Source organism: Tenrec ecaudatus, chromosome 9, assembly GCF_050624435.1.
Source record: "Tenrec ecaudatus isolate mTenEca1 chromosome 9, mTenEca1.hap1, whole genome shotgun sequence".
Lineage (NCBI taxonomy): Eukaryota > Metazoa > Chordata > Mammalia > Afrosoricida > Tenrecidae > Tenrec > Tenrec ecaudatus.
Genome location: NC_134538.1, coordinates 40,559,722 through 40,569,537, shown reverse-complemented (window position 1 = coordinate 40,569,537; position 9,816 = coordinate 40,559,722). Strand labels below are relative to the sequence as shown.

General features: G+C 45.0%; 1 non-coding gene across 1 annotated transcript; it reads right to left on the bottom strand.

The window, feature by feature from the left end:
* Positions 1–257: 257 nt before the first annotated feature.
* LOC142457431 (U2 spliceosomal RNA) lies at positions 258–448 on the bottom strand. The gene has a single exon (XR_012786177.1). It is a non-coding gene; the product is annotated as a U2 spliceosomal RNA (small nuclear RNA).
* Between the last annotated feature and the right edge of the window lie 9,368 nt (positions 449–9,816).

Genomic DNA, 9,816 nt, shown 5'->3' with positions numbered 1-9,816 from the left:
TAGCAGGGCTCCATCCATGGGGCGGACCCTCTAGGACTGGACAGAGGCAGTGGCCATCCACTTCTGGCAGTCAGGGGATCTTAGCAGAACCATGAAAGTTCAAGGTCCTGGGCCTGTTTCTATAGAGGAAAGCACTGGGATTTTCCAGAGGAACATAAAGAAAGGGTTGCTAACTTTTGGAATTCAGACTCTTGGAAGGATTTTATTTTAAGCAGGGAAAATGACACAGCAAAAGCTTTCTTTTTTAAAATCCCCCGAAGGGGTGTACCGTTCCTGAAAGTACTGCAATGCCAGGTCGATGCGTGGAGTGGACGGAGCAAGCTCCTATTCCAACTCCCTGCTCCAAAAATCCATTTAATCTATTGTCCTCAGATAGAGGACGTATCAGATATTAAACAGATAAGAACAGATACTACACTTCATCTTAGCCAAAAGGCTGAGAAGCGATTTAAAAAGGCTTTTTTAAAAAGAAAGAATTCCATCTGGCAGCTCTGTGGAGGATAGAAGGGAGAGAGATGCTGGAGTCTGTGAGAAGGGATTAAATTGGAATGCCCTGACCACTTCAGTTCCCTGCTGGACTGTAGGTAGCAGGGCTTGGGGGATAGAGAAGTGTTTTCACCTTCAATTTCTGCAAATTTAACGAGCTCCCTTTCAGCAATAGTGAAAGAATCTAAACATCACCAGTTTCCAGATTGGTTTGTGGGGCTCAGAATGGAACTACGAATCTCCTTGCCCTTGGCCAAAAGCACACAAAGGAAAGTGTTTGAGAACAGATGAGATGGCTGCTTTAAAAAACATCACACACAGGTGTCTGCAGAGGAAATTCATCCAATGTTTGTGGATTAAATTCCCCATCAGTCATCGAAGATTTAATTTTAATTAATGGAACAGACTGGTAGAATACCTTTGGTTTCACTAGGGGAAAGTATCTGAGTCTAGATTTGTTCAAGATGTGAGTATTTGCTTGGTGCAAAAGACCTAAGGAAGATGAGAAGCTCAAAGCTAGCTAAGTGTGAGTGTTGACCGACTCCCAGATTGCAATATTTTATTGAACAATATTTAGTTCATTTGCCATTTGGGTGGAAAGCTTTTCATTCCAGCAGTACTCCCAATCAGCCCTCAGAAGGTACTCTGAACACCTTAATTAGCACCTATGAAAAGTGGCCCAAACTTGAACTACAAAAAGTGAAATAATAATTGGGGGATTTGCCATACTTCAAAGCAAAGCCCTTCCCTATCCCTAGTTGGCAAGGATGTCTGCTGGGTTTCATGAATGCTGCATGCCATGTGTAATTATGTTGAGTAATCACAGCTCTCCCAAGCTCCATGCCTGATGACAAATGGGCTGTGGCAGGCTCTTGTGGCAGGCTCTATTTCTGATCTTCGGGTGCAATTATTCAGTAAGTAGACTTTATGCTGTTTGGGCACATAAACATACATATTTATCACAACCCTTTGCAAATCTGACACCATATACTTGAAGACACTGTCCTATCTGTGGGTAACCAGTACTTCATGAATATTAGATTTCTGTCTTAATTTCACTACCGTGACTTTTTTCTTGGCAGGGAAAAGTCAAGACTCAATCATGTTCATGCCACTAGCAAGCAGCAGAACAAACTCCTGTTCCGGGCAGAAAGATGTTATGGAGGAGGTGAATTAGATCTTTCATCTACCTCTTTACCCTGACAGTCTCCTAGGTTCTCAATGAAACTCGCTAACACCTCGCCTCCCAGTCTCATTGTCCAAGACAAAAGCTACCAAGTCAACCTCAAGTCCCGGTGGCTCCATTGTGTGTCGAAGTAGACCTGTGCTCCACAAGGTTTGCTTTGGCAGCTTCTTTTAAAAGTAGATCACCAGCCCTTTCTCCCCAGGAGTCTCTGGATGGACTCAAATCACACTTTCCATTAAGAGCCGAGTGTCATCTGCCAACAACTGTAAGACACACTAACAAACTCATCACCATGGAGTCGATTCTAACTCATAGCGACTCTGTAGGTCCGAGTAGAACTGCCCCTTTGGGATTTCCAAGACTTTACATCTTTCCATGAACAGACAGCCTCATTTTTCTCCCACAGAGCACCTGGTGGGTGCAAATTACTGACCATGTACTGAGCAGGTCAGGGCTCTTTGCCCCACCCAGAGAGCAGTAAGTGATTCTTACTGAATGACACAGCAAAGATGTGCCAATGGCACGATGACTGGAGAATAAAAAACGATAAGGAAGTGGTGCATTGTCCAAAGGGCCCTGCATGGCAGCCCAGCTGCAGTTCCTAAAGACACCAAACCCACTGAGAGATGTCTCTGTTGCCAAGATGGCTCCAAGAATGTTTTCTTACAACTAATAGACACTCAAATCTTCCCCCTAAATCAGGCACCTTCAACAGATAGAAAAGGAGACAGAATTTTTTTTTTAATTTAACAATTTATTAGGGGCTCATACAATTCTTATCACAGTTCATACATATACATACATCAATTGTATAAAGCACATCTGTACAGTCCCTGCCCTAATCATTTTTTTCTCCTCTTTTCTTTTTTTACATTTTATTAGGGACCCATACAACTCTTATCACCATCCATACATATACATACATCAATTGTATAAAGCACATCCATACATACCCTGCCCCAATCATTCTCAAAGCATTTGCTCTCCACTTAAGCCCCTTGCATCAGGTCCTCTTTTTTTTTCCCCTCCCTCCCCTTTCCCCACTCCCTCATGTGCCCTTGGTAATTTATACATCGTTATTTTGTCATATCTTGCCCTATCCGGAGTCTCCCTTCCCCCCTTCTCTGCTGTCCCTCTCCCAGGGAAGAGGTCACATGTGGATCCTTGTAATCAGTTCCCCCCTTCCAACCCACTCACCCTCCACTCTCCCAGCATCGCCCCTCACACCCTTGGTCCTGAAGGTATCATCCACCCTGGATTCCCTGTACCTCCAGCCCTCATATGGACCAGTGTACAGCCTCTGCCCTATCCAGTCCTGCAAGGTAGATTTCGGATCATGGTAGTTGGGGGGAGGAAGCATCCAGGATCTGGGGGAAAGCTGTGTTCTTCATCGGTACTACCTCGCACCCTAATTAACCCATCTCCTCTCCTAAACCCCTCTATGAGGGGATCTCCATTGGCCGACACTTGGGCCTTGGGTCTCCACTCTGCACTTCCCCCTTCATTTAATATGGTGTATATATATACATAAACATATACACATATATACACACACTTATATCGTTGTTGTTTTTTTTTTTGCATGATGCCTTATACCTGGTCCCTTGGCACCTTGTGATAGCACTGGCCGGTGTGCTTCTTCCATGTGGGCTTTTTTGCTTCTGAGCTAGATGGCCGCTTGTTCACCTTCAAGCCTTTAAGACCCCAGACACTATCTCTTTTGATAGCCGGGCACCATCAGCTTTCTTCACCACATTTGCTTATGCACCCATTTGTCTTCAGCGATCCTATCATGGAGGTGTGCAGTCAATGATATGATTTTTTGTTCTTTGATGCCTGGTAACTGATCCCTTTGGGACCACTCGATCACACAGGCTGGTGTGTTCTTCCATGTGGACTTTGTTGCTTCTGAGCTAGATGGCCGCTTGTTTATCTTCAAGCCTTTAAGACCCCAGTCACTATCTCTTTTGATAGCCGGGCACCATCAGCTTTCTTCACCACATTTACTTGTTCACACACTTTGGCTCCAGCCGTTGTGTCGGGAGAGTGAGCATCATAGAATTCCAATTTAATAAAAGAAGGTATTCATGCATTGAGGGAGTGTTTGAGTAGAGGCCCAAGGTCCTTCCGCCACCTTAATACTTGACCTATAAATATAGACACATAGATCTATTTCCCCATCTTCCTATATATATTTGCATGTACATGTCTTTGTCTAGACCTCCATGAATGCCCTTTGACTCCTAGCTCTTTCCTCCATCTCCCTTGACTTTCCTCCTGCCCTACTACCATGCTTCATTGCCACCTGGGCTAGAGTATACCTCTTCTCTAAGCAACCTTACCCTTGATCATTTCCCACCATGCCTGCCACTCCCCCTTCTCTACCATTTGGGGTCCCATGTTTTTCCCTTGTCCCTGGGTTTGTTAACACCACTTCCTTACCCCCCTACCCCCCCACCCCAAGTCCCCCCGGACAGAATTTTTTAAAGAAAAAGAAACATTGAGGGAATTAAGCAGTTGAACTCTGGGAGATGGTCCAGGGCTAGGCTAGGCCCTGATAGCTCCATCACTGTCTTCTGAAAAACTTCTACCCCATCAGGTAGCCTTGAATTCATTCGGTTCCCATTAGATGAGCACTGCCTATCTACCAAGCATGGCGTTAAACACTGACAAACAAAGATGAATTAGACGATCTGTCAGCCTGTGAGTCATTCATTTTATAATCATTAATTTACTGGTCTTCTCCTGGGTGACAAACACGGCCATGTTCTGGGTTTACAGTGAAGAACAAACCAGATGCGGACCTATACCCATGATGCTGAAAGTTTGTGTGGGTAGATGTGTGATTGTGTTTTTATTTGTTTGGTGACTAATTAAAAATTTTGCTAAGTATTATCAAATCAAGGAACTATATTTCACAGCAAGAATAACAGGAAAGATCTGATCTAGCCTGAAACATCAGAAAAGGTCATTGTGAAGAAGTGGCACTTGAACTGAGATGTAAAGAGTGGGATGAACATTCTACGCACTAGGGAAAGAGGTATAAAGACTTTGACATAGCAAGAGTTTGACATGTCCAAGGAGGCACTGCCAGAAGGACTCTGCTGGGGCAGAGGCCATGAGGAAGGGTGGCAAGAGATGGAATGGGAAGGTGGTAGAGCCTGACTAAGGAGGGTAAGCTGGAATTCAAAGACCCCACCGAGAATGGCTTTCATGGAAAGAAGCCATTGAGTCTGTAACCTTCCATGGGAATTTTTAAGAAGTGATGTGTCAGTTCTCTGGCTTCACAACTCAAGTCTGAACTCATTGCCATCAAGTTGATTCCAACCATAGCAACCCTGTAGAACGTCTCCCTATTTCTGAGGCTGTAAATCTTTTATTTTTATTATTTTCTTAAATTTTAATAAATCATTTTATTGAGGGCTCTTACAGCTCTTATAACATTCCATGCATCAATTGTGTCAAGCACATTTGTACATAGGTTCCCATCATCATTTCCAAACATTTTCTTTCTACTTGAGCCCTTGGTATCAACTCCTTTTTTGACTGCTTCCTCCCCCGATCCCTCCCACCCTCTTGAATCCTTGATAACTTACAAATTATTTTCATGTTCATATTTTATACCATCCACTGTCTCCCTTCACCCATGTTTCTGTTGTTCATCCTGCTGGGCGGGGCAGGGGGCAGTTGTTGTATGTCCATCATTGTGATCAATTCCTCCTTTCTCCCCTTCTCTCCCAGCTTCCCCCTACCCTCATTGTATCGCTACTTTTATTTTTTGACCTGAGCGATTTATCTGTCCTGGATTCTATGTATTCGGAGCTCTTATCTGTACCGGTGTACATTCTCTGGTCTAGCCAGATTTGTAAGGTAGATCTGGGGTCATGATAGTGGGGGGAGGAAGCATTAAAGAATTAGAGGCATGTTGTATATTTTGCTGGTGCTGTACTGCATCCTGGCTGGCTCATCCCTTCCATGTGACCCTTCTGTGAGGGGATGTCCAATTGTCTACAGATGGGCTTTGAATCTCCAGTCCAACTCCCCTCATTCACATAGAAATGGTTGTTTATTTGGGGTCTTCTGATGCCTGATACCTAATCCCATCAATACCTTGTGATCAAACAGGCTGATGTGTTTCTTCCATGTGGCTTTGTTGATTCCCTGATAGATGGCCGCTTGTTTAAGTTCAAGTCTCTACGACCCCAATGCTATATCTTGTAATAGCCAGGCACCATAACTTTCTTCACCACATTAGCTCATACCCCCATTTTGTCTTCATCAATCATGTTGGAAAGGTGAGCATCACAGAATGCCAGGTGATTAGGACAAAGTGTTCTTGCATTGAAGGACAACTAATACCTAACCTATAAATATATGTACATAGACCTATACCCCTGTCGTTATATATTAATAAATTTATACATGTACATGCCTATGTTTATACCTCTATAAATATCTTTTGCCTGCTAGTTCTTTCCTCTATTTCCTTTTACTTTCCTCCTGTCTCACTATCATGTTCGACCTTCATTCAGCTCTCTGTACTTCAAGGCTATAAATCTTCATAGGAGTAAAAAGCCTCATGATTTTCCCTTGGACTAACTGGTGGGTTTGAACTGCTGATCTTGTGCTTAGCAGCCCAAAATATAACCCACTACACCACCAAGACCCCTCTGGCTTCACAACTCACTGCCATCCTGTCAATTCCGACTGAAGGCAATGCTGTGGGACAAAGTAGAACTGGCCCTGTTCATTTCTGAGACTGTACATCTTTATGGAAGTAGAACATTTCATCCCTCTCTGGTGGCTTCACAGAGGGGATGGAGAATCACCGCCGTCCGCATCACCTGCTATAAGCCGGCTTCTAGGAGGCCGGGGTCTGACATGCCTCCGCCCTCCAACTGTCCTTGTCATTTCGAATACCAGCCATCCCTCCCACAGCACTCTCTAGCCTCTGTGCTGGTCATTCCCTGTCATGGCCACACAGAGCTCACAGACAACATTCAAGATTATGGGAGTTGTTAACAGGCTACAAATGCTCAGGATACAATTATTTAGCAGGGACTGCCTGCAGGCAGGCCTCTCTCTGGTCTTTGGTCTCTCAGCTACAGGGTCCCTTAGCCTCTACCCTGCTCATGCAATGTGACAAAGTTCTTCAGGGATGACAATAAATGCAAAAGGGCATGCCACTCCACTGCAAGCCTCAGTTCAAAGCCACTCAGCTCTAGCTCTGAGAATCAGCAAACCTAGCTCCTCTAATTATATGCTTGGCGAAATCTCATTCCACTAGGCAACCAATGGCACTCAGCTTGATTTCCTCCATGGGCTGGGAAGTCCACTGCCATGTCTCATTCTTTGACTCTTGATTCTGCTGCATCATTCCTCTGTCACTCATTGACTGCCCCTCCTGGATCAAGGAGTTTCAATACACAGGGATCTCAAGGTCCAAAGGACTCGTTTCTGGCTCTTTTCAATGGACAGAGGTTAATAAGATCCTCCCCCAACACCTTCTTATTCTGAGATGGTTCATTTTATACCCAACAAGATGGCAGTCACAATCAGCAGTCACTCATAACTGAATCCTATCAGCATCTCCCCACACATGGTCCCTTGGTCTCTACCCTGACTGAGACCCATCAGGAAGAGGTTTGGTGGGAATAACAAAGACCATGGCTAGAAATGCCGTGTTAAATAATTCACTGTGCTGAAGAAAATGGTCATGATGTTCTCTAACGTCTAACTGAAATGAAGTTGTCTCTGTGACTTTGCCATCAATAGAAACCACAGGTGTTTTCGAGTCACATTACAGTTGCTGCAAATTTAGTGCGATATCATTTATACCCACTACTACATTGAAATTAGCACAATGACCATAACCGCACCCATATCCTTTCTGTAGTGTGGTGCCAAAGAAAGACAGGAAGACATTGAATTGGCTCCCAGATCTTGGACACCAAAAGTGAAAGCATGACTGCGGACCCCTGTCAAATACGATTCATGGCCAGACAAAGGAGGCGAGGCAATGTGCTCTGCTAAAGGAAATGAGGTTTGGAAGGGAGCCAAACCAAATGAGTCTGAATGAGAATCCTGGATTGGTGGAGGAAGAAGGGGCAATTGAGCAGGGTCACCAGGGCACCGCAGAGCCTTACAAGCCCCAGACAATGTCACCACCCCCTGTGTCTCTCGTAAGCCTTCATTGAAGAGGAGTTTTTCCAAAAAAGGTATTATCATGTGACACAGGTCAAAGCCTCTAGAAAGGTTTGTGGGAGTGATGCTTGGATCCAAAGGGGAGCCAGAGGTATCCAACACAGCAGATGCATCAACTGTAAGCCTACACAGCAGGTGCTTTCTCGGTACCACCTCTTACTACTGCTCCTGGACTGAGTGCAGTAAAGTTTCCCCAATGTCACTGAAGGAAATGGGTACACAGGTTGCTACTTGGAACAGTTTTGCATCTAGGCCTATGGTCCTTCTTGAACCCTCAAGCCATATGAAGATTCCTCGAACGGGACTCCAGGCTACTCCTTTCCACTAGACAGTGCAGAGAAAGTTGGAACAGAGAACTAGAGAGTGATCCAGTTGCTTGTTCATATGGTGGAAGTATTAGACACCTTGGTCTCTACCACACATTCTTTCGGCCTTCCTGAAAGCTTTACCCACCCAAACAGATCAGGAAACAGAGTCTTAAGAAGGTAAATACCATGTCTATAAACTTAGACAATGCATCATCTCATGTGCAGCAGGCCTCATGACCCTCCAGAGGGCTGCGTTTGATCTCTTGGGAGGGTTGAGTCAGAGGACTAGAGTCCCTGTGAATGTTCCTGCTTTTAGTAACTGCACACTACCTACCCGCATCTTATTCTAGCCTTTCTTCTCAGCCAGAGGGACACAAAAGAAGAGGCAGTGCTTCAGAAAGCAGACATCCTAACCCAAGCCCTCCAAGTTCTCTACCTGTTGAACAGAGCTGATGAAGATACGAAGTTGTTCAGTAGATGGTCTGTCAAAAAGCACATCAGCGAATTTAGGAAGGGCCGCAGGTTGGGAGACAAGGCTAGATGAGGATGAGGTTTCTGATGACAGTGATGAAGTTTGTGACAACCTCGCCCTTTCTCAGATGACTGGATCATGAAGAGAAGCCTTCATTTTTTCTGAGCATAGTGACAGATGGAAGTGCAAGGAACTAAAATGATGGAGGATAGAGTAAAGGTCCTAAGTTGAAATGCTACGTGTCCTGGAAGATAGAAGAGATGAGACAGAAGGGAGGGGACCAATATGCCTGTGGAGCCCACCCCATTTAGGAGAGAGGGTCATGGTGTAGGTTTCTCAGAGGGGTTCCCCCTGTTCCTGCTTCTCAATGCTGAAAGAATTCACGGGGCAGAAGCATTTTTGTAAATCTAAGTAACTTTTAGGAGGGAAAGGGAAGTTTCAGGTAATACACTACAATCTGAATGTGCTACATGCAGATACACATGCTATCTCTAGAAAGTATGGAAGGCCTCATGGTGTGCGGGGAGAGTTCACAACTGAAAATGGCCGCTTTGGAGGAGTTTGAAAAACCACGTGGGAAAATGGCTGGTTAAGAGGAGGCCCAGAACCCCAGCGAGAAGTGCTGGGACCCAAGGAGAGCGCCTGCCGAAAGAGAGCAAGCTGTGGAACTGGACAGGGGGCGAGGACGTGTGCATGCGTGCTTCACCTAAGGGAGAGACCCGGCCCTCCAAACTGAAAGAGAGGGCACCTGTCCTCCATTTCTGCTTCTTATCCCCTCCTACCTATACATGGCAGTGAAGACCCAATGTGACCAGCTTTCTGATTTTTAAAAAGACCTGAGAGATCTGTTCATTCATGTGATAGCTCCTGGTTTTTGAATGCTGGCAATGAATTCCAATTATAAAACAAACAAACCCTATGCAAGGTGTGTGTGTTTGCACCTGAGAGCTGGATGTAGAGGCCACCATGGGGTCACCTGTGAGACTGGACTCATTCCCAAAGGGATTCCTGGTACCTTGGGCCCAGTGTCAGGATCCAGAGCCTCTTTTTGGGGAAAAGGCGCCCAGGTTCAGACTTGTTTTTAAAAGCTGATTGTAAATGAGCTGGAAAAGAGAGGAATAAAAACAATTACGGTCACTCTAAGAAAGCATTTCTAGTCC